The sequence below is a fragment of the Astyanax mexicanus genome, chromosome 18, assembly GCF_023375975.1.
Source record: "Astyanax mexicanus isolate ESR-SI-001 chromosome 18, AstMex3_surface, whole genome shotgun sequence".
NCBI lineage: Eukaryota > Metazoa > Chordata > Actinopteri > Characiformes > Acestrorhamphidae > Astyanax > Astyanax mexicanus.
The window spans coordinates 24,274,792-24,293,450 of record NC_064425.1 but is presented as its reverse complement, the minus strand read 5'-3'; the positions used below and the strand labels follow the sequence as shown (position 1 = coordinate 24,293,450).

Genomic DNA, 18,659 nt, shown 5'->3' with positions numbered 1-18,659 from the left:
AGAGGAAGAGAGGTAAAGAAAAAAATTACAGATGGAAAAGTCAATGTTAGTTTTCAATCTATTTCATTAGTGAAAAAAAAGACCTGGATGTATTCGTACAGGTTTTGTAAAAAAAAAAAAAAAAAAAAAAAAAAAAATCTGTAACATCAGGAGATTTCAATTTTAAAATCAGGAGATATTTTGTTTAAAAAAATGTAGATGTATACAATTTTTGATTCAACCTGCAAAATTAAAACATAGTTCTAAATATTGTAAACTTTATTTATTTAAGTTTTTATAAATGTTGCATACAAGTCATAAAATACAATAAAATTTGTGTTACTTTTTGATTCGATTATAACTTTGAAATTTGAGCCATTCTGGATATTAATTTTAAAGTAAATTAAATTTAGATTCAAAATACAAGAATATTATGTTTATCATTATGGATGCTAAAGTGTTTTTTTATTATTATTTATCTTACCAATAAATAATACATAAAAAATGAATTGAAAAGTATGTAGTACATTTCTTACACTACATTAAAATATTTGAACCTTATAGAATAATGCATTTGTGTGAAGAAACAGCTTTAAAATGATCAGAACAAGTGTTTCCAAACTTTTGAATAGTTGTGTACACACACACACAAACACACACACACACACACACACACACACACACACACACACACACACACACTGTAATCCCTTCCAGTTCCCAGTCTTTCCAGTGCCATTTGCTGGAATCCCCAGTGTTCGGCCAGTCTGTCCCTTTGACATTTAAAGGGCCGGCGTGCCCTCCAGCAGCCCGGTGTCGCCCCCTCCAGCCCCCGCTGCCCTCTGGCCAGCCCAGAGTGCCACTCAGCGCTATCGCTGATCTAAACCGCTCTGGCACCGTGCCCTGGACTTACATCACCCCTCTGACCTTACCTGGCACACCACACACACACACACAGGCACACACACTCAGACATCCACAACGACCTCGGTGTGGGTCGATGCCACCTATGACCTGACATTCAACCCTGCTAAACCAGCATTAGCAGCTGCTTAACCTTGGACTAACAGCTCCATTGTGACTGCTGCTGGCTTAGGCTGTAAATAAGAGACTGTAAGGGTGTGGATCTATAACCTGATTAAAGTGATCGTTTGGAGGAATATCAGATTTACAGTTTCTGTATACTGTACAATACTGTCGAACCAATTGATTTCTATAAACAATGATAAAATATAACAGAGAGTCTTGCAAGTGATCTGTTTAGAGATTTTGGTGATGAGCCCTTTAGTTTAATTATATTACATGCCACCAATTCAGCACATTTTTCTAGTACATGAAATAATCCTTTATAACTGTATGCCATAAAGGATGATCAGTAAATTCTTATTGCTGGTGTGTTCAATCAGTGTAATGGTAAAATGGTAAAAAAAAGTGTAAGAAAAGATGAGGATTCTCATACTGTAAAGTTGCCACACAGCAGCTTTTTTGAGTCAACTTTAAAGGGGTTAAATTTAAACCTTAAACTGTGCCTTGATTATTTAGCATAAATACTATATGTATTATACAGGTACAATATCCAAAATAGGTTCTAAATAATACAACGATTTTGTAGCTTGTTGGTGTTTTTGAATGGTCAAACTAAAGGACCTTACTAAATAGTGCACAGTGCCAGAATCTGCAAATTCAAATCTATTTAATATCACAAATTAACATTTTTTAACAACAACTTTGCACATTTTTTGCAAAGCTAGTGCTCGCTACTTACCTTAACTTCAGTTACCTTTTTTTTTTGACTACAATAATCTTTTCTGTACTCATTATTTACATGAGATATAAATAAAAAGTGTTGTCAATATTTTCTACTTTTTATTTTTAATAGTATAATGAATGGTAATGGCAATTTTTTGGTCAATACTATTTAGACTATACGCACTATATATTATACTAAACAGGTAAACCACTCCTAGTTGACTTAGTAACTTCACACAAATTGAATTTACTGTATATTCATTTTTTGTGAAGTTGCTGTGCATAACTATGAAACAATACATACATTTTTATTAGTGCATAGACTTTTATATTGTAGTTATACTGTATTAAATTGATTGAAAGTACTACTAAAACTTTTGCTTTGAGGGAATGCTAAATGAATGCTAAGTTTAAAAAGTTAAACTTGAAAGTTTCTGTTTGCATCATTCAAACTGAAATGAGCTACTTTTTAATTCTGCATGGTAATTATTTCTTCTGTAAATACACTGAACTGTGTGTACAAAGTCAATGAATCACTCAAGCATTTGTAGTGTAACATTCAGACCTTTACACATTTCTTAATTCATTCTCAAAAGAGAAACAAACATAGAAACTAAGATACAGATGCAGAGCACGATGTTAAACTATCTCTGTCTATCACTGCTCTTACTCATACACACACACACACATACACACCCCTCTATCAGGCCTCTGTGGTATTTTGCCTATCTATTCCCATCTAATCAGGTACAATCTCTCTCCACCCTCACTATCTCTCCAGACATAATGGAGGTGCCTTCTACCATAATTGTTCAATTAACTTTATAACCTTGTAGCAGGTTATGTCGGTATTCACGCTCTTCTCAGATGGACATAGCCATGAACAGACATGCGTGGAGGTATCCATCAGTCATAAAGATGATAAAGAGCAATGGCAAAAAAGTCATTTCTGCTGAAAGAAACAAACACAAAAATAACTGAAAAATATACATATATTTGGCGGCCAGGATTATTATGAACAGTTACATTAAAGAAGACATTCATATCAAACATCAGAACAGATTAATGTCTATATATTTTAGTTATCACCAGCCATAATAACTCCATGGTCTTTAAATATACAGCTGCGGAAAAAAAATAAGTTTCTGAATCAGTTTCCAGAAAATTTTAGACCTCAAATAATACAAAGAAAACAAATTCATATTCATAAAGTTTAAGAGTTCAGAAATCAATATTTGATGAAATAACCCTGTTTTTTATTAACAGTTTTCTGTATTGTTTATTTTTTTTATTTAATATGGTCATTAAGTTTCTGATTTTGATATTTGTTTAGTTTATATTTAGTTTAAGACCTCATTGAAAACTTTTTTTTTTTTTATGTGACCAGATATTCATCAAAGCACTTCATTACCGTTTACCGTTTAAACTTGAGCTGTATTTGATAAAATTTGAATGCTGAACTTTATTCAAATATCATATTTGTGGTATTGGAAGCAATATAAATGAGATAATTGATTATATGTGTTAAATATTTTAATGCATAATTTTAGAAAAAAATATTTTAGTCATTTTGTGATGTAAAAAGGTCTGAAGATTTAAACCAATGCAGGAAAATCAAGAATAAAAAAGGTGATGCATTATGTAACCGACCATAATCATTTTTTTTTATTATTTCTATATTGCAGAGCAAAATGGCAGAAATCCTCCTAAAATAAGTAGTACTTTAAAGAAATTGAGCTGTCAATTATTTTTGTAGTTTGTAATAGACTTCTGTATGTAACTTCCTAAATATGCATGCTGAGTATTCTGAATATTAAATGCGTACACTTGGTAAATATTTATATATTTCTCTTGTTTTGAATCTGAAGAAATTCTACACTGCTCTAAACTCCATCCTGGCCGTTTTGGACAGTTACGGAAGGCTCCGGCAGGCAGCGGGTAGCGGCTCTGGCTGGAGCGCAGTGCTGGAGCCTGGGTGGGGTGTGTGTTTGGCAGAGCCAGAGCTGTTTGTTTTCAGAGGGGATGCTTAATTAGGGCCTCCAGCTGTCAGAGCTTCGTTAGCATGCTCCGCCCATCCCCACGGACAGGCCAAACAGGGAAATGAACACATTTAAGCCATTCCACACGCAGACAATGCACCAGGACAGCTCCTCACACACACACGCAAATATCCCACTGTTCCTCATCCCATATTTACACGCCAGACGTTACACTGCCATTCTGCTTTAAATGTCAAGCGCAGTAGTATGATGACCGTTGGATTTCTGGTCAACTGTGAAAACATTTGCTTTTTTTTTTTCTTGACCTTGACCTTCAGCTGGCCATCCTGCTTTTAGACTGACCACGAGGAATAAAACAAAGCTTTGTGTTGGCTCAACGTTGAGCTTCGTCATGAGTGACCACGTTCAGAGCTTAAGCGTTTAAAAGGTCTGCTGGCCTTTACACTGACAGCAGAGGACTGAGAGACATTTGGGGCTGAAAGAGTGTGAAAACTAGGGGTGTATGATCTGGGCAAAAAATATTATGTGCGATAACGCTGTTGGATTTTCTATAACAATGTGAAACATGTGAAACTACGATTAGTTAAAGCTTTTTTACGTTTGTTTTTTAGCACTTGACTTGGATGAACCTGTTCGTTCACTATGAACCTCAACCTTCCTCTACCTCCAGGCTTGCCAGTTATATCACGTGAGCATAGTTTGCAACGTGGAGAGCTGCTGTTCTTACTAAACGTAACCTTTATGGATTTAAGGCCTTTCCACATTGTTTTTTTTTTCCTGGATTTTCAACAAAGTGAAATCTTCATACCAAGTCTAATGTGTTTTTTGCCTTCTGTGCTCTGTAATCTGGTCCAAAAATGTTATAGCTATTCCACTATTTCTTTTTTTCTGCTCATTGTCCACCTTATGCACTTTTTAACCCCATACACTGAGTGAGGGAAGCTATAGTTAACGGTTCTTTGTGGAAAAAATGCATCATTAAAGCATTCAAACTCTTAAAAAGGTTGGAAAAGATAGAAGCTAAAAATGCACTTTTAAAATGAGCTAAATGAGATTTATCTCCAAAACACTTTCACAAACTGTCCTGTGATTCTCTCAGGGTGTTCAGTATATGTCACTTAAAGACTTCATGACAAAATTTAAAGTTAAAAAAGAGCACTGTAAGGAAATTTCCACATCTTTTAAAGGTTCTGTTACACATACTGTACATCACAATGGGATCTTTTGGGTTACCGTATTTTCCTTATACATGAATAAGGTGCACCTTATGTATGAATTTTACCAGTCAGGTTGTAAAGAGCAGTAAAGCCACTCCGCTTAAGTACTCAAAAGTACCCAAATAAAGAGAAATGTTTTCAGGAGAAACATTTGTGTACATTAACATCCAGTGCTCATTTGACTTTAAAACAAAATGTTTTTTACAGTTAATTACAGTTTTGTTTACTTAGATGCTTCCCACAGCTTTCCCATTATAATGAAAACATGTCTTTTAAAATGCACCAAATGAAATGAAAATAGACCAGGAAATAGACGTTTAGTGATAGTGCACCTTATAATATGCTGTGCCTTATACGGTAAGTGCATGTTAACTTTGTAGCGTCTTTATGAAGTTAAACATTTTAAACAAGTTCAAGCTGAAGCAGCTTCATTCCATCCCAGAAAAGTGAACCGGCAAGCATTTGCTTTTAAAACGTTGAGCACTGGATATGTTTGCAATCTTAATATCTCAGCAACATTAGGATACACAGTATATACGGTATATATAATGCATGCGGTTTTATGTCAATAGTGTTTTGATCCTTGAATACTAATCACTCTTCTCATCAGAAACGCAACATTAAGAAGTCAGAAGTAGTCTCATTTTCTCCAACTGCTAATCAGCACTGCGCATCTCTCTCTCTCTCTTTTTTTTTTTAAAGCGGACTGTCCTCTCGTCCGACAGAGCGAAGATCTCTGTGGTTTTCCTCCCTCGTCCTTGGCAGTTCCTCATCACTTGCCTCTCCAAGGTTCCCCTCAGCCCTCCTGGGCTTTAACCCACGCCTCTGCTTCCTACTGCCCCATTAATTATCTAATGGAATCAATACACAGTTTGATTAGATCAGAATGACCCTGCCCCGCCCCTGACCAGACACAGATATGAACAGACTGAAGCGACAGACAGGGAGACAGACCAATCAGCACTTAGAGCCCATGATCTTGACCCTTCCGATTCTCTGCTGCTTTGGACAAGGAGAAAAGCGCCTGTAACTGGGACTGGGTTTTATGAGTGTGAGTGGGTGTGTGGGAGTCTGGGTGGGTGTACAGGGTATGTGTTTGTTTTCTGACATTTTAAGCCATAAGCTGCGAAATGAAGCTGACAAAAATAAAGTGAATTTTACAAAAGTTAAACAGCCTGTTTAAATTTCCTTCAGATGAAAAGGAATAGGAAAGAAAAAAAATACTTTAGCGATTTAAGAGGTTCAGTGTAGGACCAGGCTCAGATATTTTTACTAATAGGTTGTTATATACTGTATAAACTAATATGTCAAAAGTCATGGGACATCATTATGCAAATAATGAACTAATAATGAACTATTACTCTATATAAGTTGTGATGTGCTATCTTAAGTAAAGAGTAAAGTTGAACACTGACCAGCATGCTCATGGCAAGGTGACCTGCATTATGGAAGAATGAAACATTACACTTCTGAAGTTATACAGGCATTTAACATACTGGGAATACACCTTAAAACTGATTACAACACACAATGGACAGTGCAGTGGACAGTAATGACCGTGACCAGCAGCGTCTGGCTAGAATTGTCTGTGCAAACGTATTTATATTTACATTAACATTTAGGATATATAGCGACTTACTTACTTCGACTAGAATCAAAAGATACATCAAGCTAGGAAAAAATAATGAAGGTAGTTATGGAACTTATATTTTTAAGAATTCTCAAATAGGCTTTCTTTAGCTTTCTGGAGACATATAAAAAGAAACACGATAACTATAATGCCATTAACATTCACTATGAGGACATTTTTAAGACGTCTGCTCATTCATTATTACTTTTTAAATCATCAGTAATAAAAATATTTGATCCTGCTTTTGTTGGAGTCATTTTTGTTAGATTATAATTATAACTCCCCAACTCATCCCAAATAAACCATTTATCCATCTAGCCCATGCTTGCACTTGTTTGTCTGCTACAGAGAGTGGATAGTATTTCTTTACAGGGGCTTGAAAAGCTGTGTGTGTGCATTTGCAAATCCATGTCAGCAATGGATGCAACTTACTGTATCTTACACCCTGCACAAGGTGCACTGTAATGCGCATTGGTTGCTATCCTACACCCCACCAACAGTCTATTTTCACTCCTTGCGCTTGTGTCGTTTAACAGTATTTCTATGTTGGCAACAAAAATAAAACACTGGTGCGCCACTGACTGAAAACAACCTAGACAGACGTCAACAGTAAGACGTTCATTGTCAACATAGGCATGCCCACAACTTGTGTGCATTACCTGCTTGTTTATGCAGAAATGGACACTGAATTGAATTCCAATTGAAATATCAATCCGCCAAAGTCTGTGCGCACCTGGCTTTTAAAGAGAATAGTGTATGACATAAATTGATTGGTTTATTTTACATTACACCAAAAATACACCAATTAAGAAAATAAATGAATGCATTTTGCACAGTACAAAGCATATTTTTCACATTGTTATGATAGCAAGGATGCAGGGATGTTCTAAATCAAGCTACACTTGAAGATCACTAAAAGAGGGCTTGTAAAATCAGAACATTATATACTTTTTATCTTAAATGAAGCATGAACAGGGGTGTTAAAACTTTTTTATGTGACTGTAAACTGTATTTCATCCATGTCCCCACAAGGTACAGAAGTAAATGTGGAATCCAATCACTACTGACTTCTAGATTAATTTGAATCAGAAGTGCATTTAATAACAGGCCTGTTAATTCACCAGCACGTCAGACTATAAACGTCATGTTCAGAAGCTTTATTAAAAGGTCTGTCGGCCGTTTTAAAAACAGTACGAGTTAAAAGAACCGAGTCAGAGGTCTGCTGCTGATGTTTCACACACACAAATACACATATGCACAGCAGTTCCTCCCTCAGGCAGGGCACTAGTCAGAGGTTTTATTCCAACACACGGGGTCAAATAGCCACACATTAGCATGCAGCTAATGTCAAAGTGCAGTCCAGCAACTCCCCCCTTACCCAACCAAATCAGGCCAGTGTGTGTAGGTGTACACATTTTATACCACAGTATTACTACACATATACTGTACTGTGTAGTGTCCTGTGCCTAAAAAGCATCATTTTATATTTAATATTTATTTTTGATGAAATTATTTAACCTCTAATGTCTGTAAATTGATGTTAAAAAGTCATTGTCTTATTGTTTATATAAATAAGACAATGACCCTGGGATTTCTTTGTTATCTGTATTTCTATTGTTAGCTTGAGATTTCTTTTGTATACAGCTCTAAAAAAAAGAATAAAAACATTGTCATTTAGAGCATTTACTGTGTTTGCAGAAAATGAGAAATGGCTGAAATAACAAAACAGATCAGAAATAACAAAACAGAAATCATGCAAAGAAAACAAGTTTATATTCCTTAAGATCAATATTTGGTGGAAAAAAACTGTTTTTTAATCACAGTTTAAATGCATCCTGGCATGTTCTCCTCCACCAGTCTTACACACTGCTTTTGGATAACGTTATGCCACTCCTGGTGCAAAAATTCAAGCAGTTCAGTTTGGTTTTATGGCTTGTGGTCATCCATCTTCCTTTTGATTATATTCTAAAGGTTTTCAATTTGGTAAATCAAAGAAACTCATCATTTTTAAGTGGTCTCTTATTTTTTTTCCATAGCTGTATGTGACCAGCCATAACATTAAACCACTGACACATGACATGGATAGCAAATAATTGTATCATTCCAGTGGTACCTATCAAATGGTAGGATATACATAATAGGCAGCAAGCGAACAGTCAGTATTTGAAGTTAAACATCTGTAAACTATCAGGCAATTCCCAGTATTCCAGTATGCACTGACCAGTACCTACTAAAAGAACTCAAAGGAAGTACAGCTGGTGAACCAGTGACAGGCAGGTTCATGGGTAATCAAGGCTCATTGATGTGATCAATACAGGTCCCACCTCACAACTTACAGGACTGTCTGTAAAGGGTCTGTTTAAAGAACTGTCATGTTGATAGATTCCACAGAGCACCTTCATGTGGAGGTCTTTCTTGTGGAGTCCATACCAAGATGGATCACAGCTGTTTTGTAGGAATAGGGGGGGGGGGGGGGGGGGGGGTCTACACATTAATAGGCAGGTGCTTTTATGTTATGTCTGATTAGTGTATAAATAATATAATGTAATATAATATAATATAATATAATATAATCAATGCTTACTTTAAAATGTATATCCAAATATATAAATGTACAGTACCAGCAAAAAGTTTGGACCCACCCCTTCTTATTTAATGTTTTATTACTATTATTTTCTACATTGTAGATTAAATATTGAAAACATCAATGCTATGAAGGAAAGCATATGTAATTATGAAGTAAACAGAAAAGTGTTAAAGAAGCCAAAATAGATCTGAGATTTAATACTGTAATGTAATAAACGTCATTCTTGCTTTATTTATGCTTTATTTATGTAGATGTAAACATTATTATTCTGTCATTTTATAGCACAGTACTGAGCTTAGATTTCTTTTAGTTTTAATAATCACTCCAATTTAGTCTAAAAATCACGTTTGCTTGATTTCAAGCAGAAGAACTGCTTGTTTAATGAATCACTGTTGCTCTACAATTTTTATATTGTAAATCGTAAGTCATCATATTACATATATGGGGCCTATAAATCAGTGTGGTGTGTATTGTACATAAAACACCTACGGCATAATAGACAGACCTCAGTCACTGTTTAGCCACTGTTTGTCAGGTTGTGAATTTTTTTTATTCTAAAAGAAGATCTGTAGGTTGGTGTGTGTGTGTTGAAGTAAGAATGTGTGTATATGGGATATATAAATATCTGTGTGTGTCCCTGCAGAGCGCTATGTGAGTGGCAGGAGGGGTTATGTAAGGGGCCACAGTGGGGCTACAGTGGACAGGCTGACCACAGATCAGGTCAACCGAGTGTGACACCAACAGCCTCTTCCTGACACACCGCTGACACTGTCTGTCACCAGGCCTGTCTGCAACACTGTGTGTGTGTGTGTGTGTGAGTGTGTGTTTGTGCGTGTGTGAGCGCGCTCCGCACTTTAAACAGTCCTATTGCGCTCTCACTCAATCTGAATGTGTGTGTTTGTGTGTGTGTGTGCTCATAAGTCTCAAAAGTCTAGCAAACATCTTCATATACATACATCAGTCTGTCTTCTTTCCAGATCTCTCTCTCTCTCTGTTTTGCTGTAGAAAGTGATAATTAGACTTATGGAAACATGAAATTACAGCAATCTTTATCACTTTCCTAAATGAATTTTAGTTTTTAAATGGTAAACCAAGAAACTAGAAAACAATACATAAGCCCTATCTGGATGGGATTAGATTCTCGTTTCTAAAAAATATATCACACTTCTACTCCATAAATAAAACTCTTGCATCCGGACTGCAATTGAAAAAACAGGAGGACCAATGAGTTTTTTGGCTTTTTTTGGTCACATGACATTGCTCAGTAGTTCAGTAGCTCCTCCATTTCCACTTGCTGTTGTGTTTGTGAAACATGCGCACAAAGTGTAATTGCAGTGCATGGCAGTGGACAAATAGCTATTTTATTAAATGAGAGGTGACGAAACTCATGAAGGAACTAAAATTGCTGGAGAACCACGGAGTTCAGCAAAAAGTAGTAGGTAATTCAGCTTGTAATTTTCTCACAGGACGTCAGAGAAAAACACATACATGGTCGTTCCGGACAGGAATAAAATCACAGAGGACCCCCCATGAAAGAGAAAATTACCCCAGGCCCCCCCTGAGAAACTAATCTCGTCCGGATAGGGCTATAGAGGATTTAAGTGGTTAAATTTTTTAACCTGCTTTCTATCACTTCTTTACTCCTTCAGCACCTTAGTTATGGAGCTGGATATCCACAATACAGTGCACCATGTAAGCATGTTGGGGGAATAAAATCTGATATTGCAATATTTTGTTCTCACTGCCAAAAAAAAATAGATGGCAGAATTTTTTGAATGCTCGTTATTCCAACAGGACAATACTCATCCACACACTGCTGCCTTCTCAATAAATATTCAAGCTGCATAGGATTATTACAGGACATCACTGGAACTTCTACAACTCAATGCTGAGATGTCTAGCAGGTTGCGTATATACACTATACATGCATTACAACTGTTTAACACATTACTTTGTTATGTGTAGTTTAATAAATATGACTTATATCAATCTAAATGTTGGATCATTCATTGTTGCTGGTAACTCTTACTGTATCTTCCTTTCCGAACACTGCAGCATTGCAATCCAACACTTCCTTCTGGCCACAACTTTATTTTGATTTATTTGAGTGTATACTGTGATGTCCAAAATGATCCAAAATGTCATGATATTTTAGTAATACCCTCCAATATGTATGTATCCAATATCAGAGTATAATAAATGAGAAGATATAATCTGTCACATAATTTTTTTTTGTATCAAGCAGCAAAAACTATTAAACATTTATTTTGACATACATTGCACATCCTATGATGTGATTATTGCACATGCATACAGAATATTGTGATAAAGATGTTTAGACGATATCTTGTGAAGCCCTAATCTAAACTATCTACACTTATAATATAAACACATTCTCGCTGCAATAGAAGTCAATAGAATAATAGAATAAAATCAAGCTCCAAATTTCACAATGATTTAAACCAAAGGCACAATAAGCAACAGGTGCATCCATGAGACGATACAGCCTTAGGTTAAAAAAAAAGAAAACAGTAGGCTCTCAGTACTGTAATACTGTAGCTAATGAGTTTAACCACAGCAAAACGAGAGTCAGCCGGCCAGCATGTCTTCCGATACAACTACAGATCAGTGAGCTCTTTAATCTCAGCAGAACAGCTTCTGTTCATTAGCTTCTACTGACACTAAACTGTTCTTCACTCCATGGCTTTATACAACTTTACAGCTAATCTCAGGATAGCAGCTCCAAAGCTCCCACCAGCACAACAGAACAGACTACAGTAGAAGTTCTTATGAATGATATTGTGTTATAAACACAAGCTTTATGCTTTTAAATTCAAATCACTTACTGATAAGATGAATCTATTAATACAACTATATTTTAAGACATGAATGCATGCAAAGTACTGATATCTGATACAGAACAAAACAAACTCAAAATAATTACCCCACATTGTGATATATAAATATAAAACGTATGCAGTAACCGTCACAAGTTTGGGCACACCACTTTTCAATCTCCTTCAATGTTTTTTTTTTCTTTTTATGAAGACTATATTAAAGTTATACAGCAACACGTGAAATTATTCGGTAAATAAAAAAAATTATACTTTAGATTCTTCTAAGAAGCTACATTTAGCTTTACAGATATTTACACTCTTGGTATTTTAATCTCAGTGTTTTTTTATGAGGTAGAGTCACCTGGAATAGTTTTCTGGAGGTGCTGAACAATAGTTTCAGCTTTTTCTACACACTTTGAAGCTCCAGCTCATCCCAAATCACCCATCTCAGTTGTTTAGATCAGGCGACTGTGAAGGACAATCACTTTTTTTTTGTTTACTACGTAATTCCATAATGTCTTTTCATAATTGTTTTCATATATTTAATATTAATCTACAGTGTAGAAAGTAAATTAAAGAAAGAAAGAGATTTTTTTACAGGTACTGTATATGTGATGTACATATTCACACATTCTTTTATTTTATTTAGATCTGCTTCTGCAAAAAAAGACCCGAAAAAAGAATATGCAAAAAATGTCCTGCAAAGAACTATAAAGTATTTCCATTTTCCACTTTTTGATAATATTATATATATCTTACAGTTGTTCTTTACATTTTATCTATATAACTGTAAATGGAGCAAGAGAAATGCTCAAGAATTCCTAAGAATAAAGTTTTTTGTATTAACCTCCAAGATAATCAATAAATTCTATTAATAATAGAAAATAATACATGCTCAATATGAGTGATTTCTATCCCTCTTTCACTCTGTCAGCACCTTCAGAGGAGGTGAAAAGCCACGCTGTCTATACTTGTATATGTCTATACTATGTACCACACCCTTGCTGTCTAAAAAGGATGTAAACAAATGATAACGCAAATGTTTATGTCTGTTCTGCAAAAATCTCAGAGATCTATTTTTGTTTTGCTGTTCTTTATGTTTTGACATATTTATTAATCTGATAGTTGTTCTTTACATTGCAATTTAAATTCTTACACTGAATGGACCAATAGAAATGTTCCTAATTCATATTTTTACAGGAAGAACTGCATTAAAAAAATGATTATTATTATTAATATTATTATAATAATTGCGACCACTACTGCCACACTGTTTATTTCTAATAATGAGTCATCACTGCTGTCTCTGTACGTTATGTTCTCAAGCGCAAAAGGCTTCTCATTATCAAGGTTAGGGTCAGTTTCAACAGCAGCAAAGACTGAATATGAATGAGCATTAGTCTGTTGCAAAATGCAGAAAACCCTCTGAGCTTAGCTAGCACTGTCCTGCTCACTTCTCGACACACTGGCATCCTACATCTGCTCACGCGCTCCCCAACTCAACTCCATCAGTAAAAACAAGTGTTGGTTCGAAACAGATAACATGATTTTTTGATACAGTTTTCATTAAAGCGAGGCTATTAGCTAAAAAAAACGCTGGATAACAAAACAGTGTAAGCTGTGATATCCTGTGATATCCTCTCCCTCTTGGTGTAAGGAGCTTATAGAGGAAGAACCGTCGCCGTAAAAGAGCTAATCCTACAAAATCCACTAATTAAGAGAGACATAATGTACAATAGCCGTCAGCAGCAGCGGCAAGAGCAGCAGACTGCCATGCTTCTCAGCCCAGCACACTTCCAGCTCTTTCCAGGAAAAGAAAAAGTAAACGAGAGAGTGTATGCGCTCACAAAGGTGCCGCCGATACAGTCCAGCTCGTGCACCAACACTCCAAAAACTTTCCCTCAGTGTGGAGCTGAGGGGCACATGGCTAATAACAACAGCAGAGTGATGGAGTGGGAGGCGACCATAACTAACTGTAAAACCAGCTCCTTCATTTCAGTCACATTTAGCCTACATTATTTACACTTTTATCCAGCCTTTTTATCTCAGCCTGCGTGTTACCAAACTGTTTCAAAATAGTAGCTACACGCATTACCTTAGCTCTCATAGCCACAACAACAATACTGTATGATAAACAATAAGATAAACCCTGCTAGCTAGCCTTTTAAGCTAGTGCTAAAACAGGCATTTTTCTTCTTTTAGAAACTGTGAAACTTTAAACCTAAGATTTAAGTTGAAAACAAAAATAAAAATGAGTGATTGGCAAGCTAAGTGACAGAACTCACCTTTAGTGAATGATTTATATACCTAGCTCAAGCTAACACCACTAAACAATCACTTAAATTTAGCTAGCTAATGTTAGAAATGGGACGTAAACAAAGTGCACTGGAAGAGCCTGAGCCTGATTTGAGAACATATGGACTTCAGAGGTAAATAATGGAATTTAGTTAATGAGATAATGTGGATGTATAGGATAGCTTACTAGCTATAATTTGTGTAATTAGTGTAGAAAACAAGCATTAGCATGCGCCAAGATGTGATCAGAAATGGAAATACAGAGTTAAACTAAAGCGTAGCTAAAGAAATCTGGACCTGCCTGAGAAAAGGAAAAGTAATAAGAAGGTCAGGAGAAGTGATATGTTTCAAGAAAATTAAGTGATTTAGTGATCGCTAATAAGAAAAGATAAATGTTTTATTAGTGTTTTGCTATAAAAATCTTGATTCAGCATGTTTTTAGCATGTCTTTTGTTTTTGAAAGAAGTTAAAAAGCAAGAAAAAAGTACCAAGAGGTCAGGGGAAGTGGTGTTTCACAAGAAACAAAAAACAAAATAAAGGTTAACATGAGCATAAATAAGCTACAACAGCTGCTTGCTAAAAAACTGAACCTGCCTGAGAAAAGGACAATCAAAAAAAAAAAGTGTTGATAATCAAAATTAAGTAAAAAACATATGAGTGGATATATGTATGTCACTTATTTGATAGCAGATTAAAAAAAATAATAATTTAAAAAAGTACAAGCCGGTTAGAAGCCACAGCAGACTACTGGCTATATCTGAGAACAAATAAAAGAAAAAAAAGAGTATGAGGAGTCCAAGAGAAGTTGACCAAAACACAACAAAAAGTAATGCAAAAGCTAATAATAAGTATATTTGTATGCTACACCAGCCTTTTGCTGATAATATGTGATCTGTCTGAGGAAAATAATAAGAAAGAAAGAGTGTGTGGAAGTCAGGAGAAGTGACGAATTAAAGGCTAAGTAAGGGTAGATATACAGCACTGTCACTGTTCAAAGAAACATGTATCTTTAAAATATTAAGTTTTTAGAAGGAAAAAATTGTTAAAAACATTTTATTCTACTTATTTTTGAAAATCTTGAATTGGTCCACTCATCATGACATTTTGACACAATTTAAAAAAGACAGCTGCTGTGTTTAAGAGATAAAACTATAACTAAAAACTAAAAATTGACAGAAATGGAGATACATGTTTTTGAATGGACAGTGTTTATAAGCTATATTAACCTTGCTAAGAAAACTTGGATGAAAGAAAAGGTGGTCATGAAAAGAAGTTTAGCAAATATATAATCAATCTTCAAAGAAAAAAAAGATGTGTCTTCAAATTGGCAAGTTTACTGGAAGGGAAAAACCTTTGTAACTTTCACTGTAACATTTCTATTGGTCCGTTCATCATGACCAACAGCTGCTGTGTTCAAAAAGAAATAAAAGTAGACAAAAATGGAGGTACAAGAGTTTTTTGGACAGTGATGACAGAAAAAAAATAGAAAAGAAAAAGAAAAATAGATCTGCCTGAGAACAATCAAACAAAAGGGGTAAAAGAAGGTCATGAGAAGTGTTAAAATACTTGAAATGAAGATGAAAGGCTGATACGAGTGTATATAGCTGAATCTATAAGCCTTTAAGTAGATATACGCCTTTTGTTAAAGAGAAAAAAGAGGACAAGGAGGTCATGAGAAGTGCAAACATGCAAGGAAAGTTTAGCAGAGGTGAAAGACAGTAGTGGCACTCCAAAGAGCCAAAACACAGAAGTGAGTACCAGTCCACATGCTGTCCTGAGATAAACACTGCCCAGGAGGAAGGAAGTTGTCTGTAGCTGAAAAGTGAACTAACCTGATGTGCATGTCTTGTGTTGAGCAGCTGTGCCAGAATACACTCCTCCTCTTCTTCGGACGCCCCCTGCCTGGACCCGGACGGACCCCCTAAGCAAGACCCCTGCGTTCCAGGTCCTTCACACACGCAGACACATGAACACACACGAACGCCTAAGCACACTCTTGGGGGTGGCGATGGTGGTGGTGGGGGGTGAGGGGGGTCAGACTGGATGCAGAACAATCCTGACCTGCTCACACAAAAGAGCGTCCGCTGTTTGTCTGAGTGTGTGTGTGTCTGTGGAGAGAGAGAGAGTGTCTGTGAGTGTGTGTGAGTGTGTGTGTGCGTCAGTAACAGCGGAGAGTCCTATGATTCGTTCTCTCCCTCTCTCTCTCTCTTTTCCTCTCTCTCTCTCCCTCACACACTCATTCGTACTCTCACACACACATACACACGCTCAGTATTTCCCTACCATCCAGCTCAGAGTCTTCTCAGATATGACTTGACTGAGCAGATACACTCAGAGTATACACTCTCGCGTGCGCTCTCTCTCTCTCTCTCTGTTTCCCACTCTCTCTTTCTCTCTTTCCCTCTCTCTTGCGCTCTCTCTTTCTCTCAGCAGAGCCCTTTTCTTTTCATTTCCTCTTGGGAAAGCTGCGCACACTGGTTGTCTCTTCACCCTCTTTCTCTCTCTCCCCCTTTCTCTCTTTCCCTCTCAGCTGCTCTCGCGCTCTCTCCTCCTCAATTGCTAGTAAATATAAAAGGCATGCTTGTACAGCCCCTGCCTCAGTCTCTCTCTCTCCCACTCTCTCTCGCTCTCTTCCACTCTCACTCAATCTTCCTTTCTCTCTCTCTCTCTCTCTGTTGCTCTCGCGCTCTCTCACTCTCTCACTCACTCTCAGTCTCTCTCGCTCACTTTCATTTACCCTCCCTCCTCCTCACTGGCCCTTACTTTCTTTCTCACTGTCAAAGCTGCCTTTCAAATGCTGATTAGCACCCAGAGTAAAAGAGCGAGAGAGAGAGAAAGAGAGAGAGAGGAGGGGGATGCCTAAGAAAGAAGAGAAGATTCCATCACATCTAAACAACATAAACCTTTTCCTCTGCCTTGCACGCTATCGCGCAGACATTACACAAACAAGTGAGCATCTATACACACAGCATCCATCTGAGAATCTTCACTTACACACACACACACACACACACAAACACACACACACTTGCACATAGTACACACTTGCACATAATACACACTTGCACATACAAGCAAATAATCCCACTTGGTAGTTAGGTAGCTTCGCAAAAGCTTTCTCTCTCTCTCTCTCTCTTGCTCTCACTTTCTTTCTCTCCCTTTCCTCCCTCCCTCCCTACTTCGTTCGTTCCCCTTGCCCTCAAACACTACTCAGAATATTGATACATCACCCCCTCCTTTTTTCCCCTCTCTGTCTCTTTCTCTCCCTCTCTTTCTCCCTCTCTCTCTTTTTCTCTCTCTCTCTATTTCTCCCCCTCTCTCTCTCTCCATCACTCACTTTCTCAGCTGAATACTGATAGGCCGTCTACTCCGTGGTCTGGGTTTCAAATTTTCTCCCTCCCTTTTTTTCCTCCCTCTCTCTTCCTCTCTCTCTCTCTCTCTCTCTCTCTCTCTCTTTCTCCCCCTCTCTCTCTCTCTGTCTCGCACACTCATGAGAAAAGCTTAAAAAAACAGTCTGAGTTAATGCACTAAGCTAAACATAAATTCAGTTAAGTACCATTTCAGATTATGTCCAGCTAAAATGGTCTTAAGCGCATGGTAGGGCAAAGGTAGGGTGTGTGTGTGTGTGTGTGTGTGTGTGAGTGGAGAGGGAGAGGGGGACACACTCCTCTCCTCCTCTCCTTCTTACAGGTGGGTGGGGGTGTGGGGGACACTGAGACAGCAGGATAAAAAGAGAGAGAAAAGTGGGTGGGAAGGAGAAGAAAATGAAGACATACAGATATGTTGCCTTTCAGCTTCTCTGCTGTCAGTGTGTGTGTGCGTGCATGCATGTGTGTGTGTGTGTGTGTGTGTGTTAGGAAAATGAGAGGGAAGATCATGAACGCTCACTTAATAAGATGTTACTGCTTGTTTCATTTGGTTCACCTTACATATTTAAAATTATTGACCTTTTTAATGCTTAAAAAACTCCCTATATCCCTATTTAGTTCTTCCTGAAAGTTTGCTTAAAAAAAGGTATCACTATAATGTATTCATGCTCCACCCACAAAGTGCAGGGCTTACTTTGACATGCCAAACGAAGTCCAAACGAAAGCAGTATGTGTATTGTTCATGAAGTTTTATTGTTTAGAAATGGCCACACTTGTATAAGTTAATTTAAGCGGGGCATAATAATAATAGGTGCCAGATAGATTGGACATTTAAAGGAACGATTAGTAAATAAAAAAACAATAAATGTGTGCGAGTGTGTAAAATGACTACCGGTACATGTCTTACTCGTAGCTGATCAGTGTATTTATATGTTTGCAATGTCTAAAAGGCCCATCTCTACTATGCTAGTGGTGGTGGTAAAATACGTAGCTATGG

General features: G+C 36.8%; 1 protein-coding gene across 2 annotated transcripts in view; it reads right to left on the bottom strand.

Annotated features, from left to right (window-relative positions):
- Positions 1 to 16,987, bottom strand: part of npas1 (neuronal PAS domain protein 1) — a 69,179-nt gene extending 52,192 nt beyond the window's left edge. The window contains exons 1-2 of one of the 2 annotated variants that reach the window (XM_022687076.2): positions 16,578 to 16,987; positions 16,127 to 16,242 (exon numbers count right to left, since the gene is read on the bottom strand). The gene's annotated coding sequence lies outside the window, so the exon portion shown is untranslated. Of the gene's footprint in view, positions 1 to 16,126 lie in introns of both variants that reach the window. The other variant, XM_007260896.4, reaches the window with a different exon arrangement.
- Positions 16,988 to 18,659: the final 1,672 nt, after the last annotated feature.